The 1,093-nt window shown below is 24.3% G+C and overlaps 1 protein-coding gene across 2 annotated transcripts in view; it reads left to right on the forward strand.

Moving 5' to 3' along the window:
* The window catches only part of LOC107463187 (flavin-containing monooxygenase FMO GS-OX5-like), a 6,756-nt gene that overhangs the window by 4,023 nt on the left and 1,640 nt on the right, over positions 1-1,093 (forward strand). The window lies entirely within an intron of this gene.

Here is a 1,093-nt window from a genome sequence, read left to right on the forward strand (position 1 = left end):
ATTGAATTTATTTTTAATATATTTTTTATATTTTAACGTGTATTTTATAATTTATACTAATAACGGACTCTAATGTATATTTATTGTTGTTAGAAAAAATAACATAAAAAAAATCTACTTATTATAAAATGGAAAAATGACTAATAAATATGAAATTTACAGACACTATTTGGTTGAGAAATATTAGTTAGGTTAACTAGAATTTATTACTTAAGGTATTTTTTTAGTTTTCCCCTTAAAATTATATCTAATACATTCTTGTATATATGTCGAGTCTCTTTTAATTTAATTTTTTTGTGTGTCTATAACAAAAACTAAAACAAGCAGCAACACAACTCCAAAAAATTACATAACAAAATCTTTTAACAAAATTTATTTGAGATTATCACTTGGTTAAATTCATATTGATTGAAAATAAATACTCTTAACTCTTATCTTAGTTAGATAATCAGCAATAACATTATCTAATTTAAATGAATGACACCTTCTAGTTTTTATTTAACAATTTTATAATCTTTTTTTATGATATTTATATTATCACCTATAACATAGTTGATAATATTATCCAGCAAAAAATACATTTTCATAGAATCATTTTCACAAATCATAAAATCACAAATAACTATCCACACAATCATAAGACCATTCCAGACTACCAATAACTCATTTCTGAAAACTGAATCAAAGGACAGACTCCTTGAACTATCTAATACCCAAGTGTTATAATGATCATAGATAATACATCCAAAGCCTGTTACAAAAGAATCCGAGAGAATACTAGCATCACAGTTGACCTTAAAAATATTTTGGAATGACTGCCACAAAAAATTATAGACTACATAATTTCAAAAGATTCTTTCTTTCTTTCTTCACCCTTTTCAACTCATTCACCAAGGCTCTAGAGATTTTTTTTCTAGACTAAAGTTCATTTGAGTTAAAGAAATCATTACATTTATTTTGTCAAATTCACCAAATTTCAGCAGTCACTACTTTCTCTCTATGATCAATAACGCTAATAATCCAGAATAAAAAATAAGAAACATTAACATGTTCAACAATAGAAAAATCTAAAAAATTTCATACATCACGAACA

This window comes from Arachis duranensis, chromosome 8, assembly GCF_000817695.3.
Source record: "Arachis duranensis cultivar V14167 chromosome 8, aradu.V14167.gnm2.J7QH, whole genome shotgun sequence".
In the NCBI taxonomy this organism is placed as follows: domain Eukaryota; kingdom Viridiplantae; phylum Streptophyta; class Magnoliopsida; order Fabales; family Fabaceae; genus Arachis; species Arachis duranensis.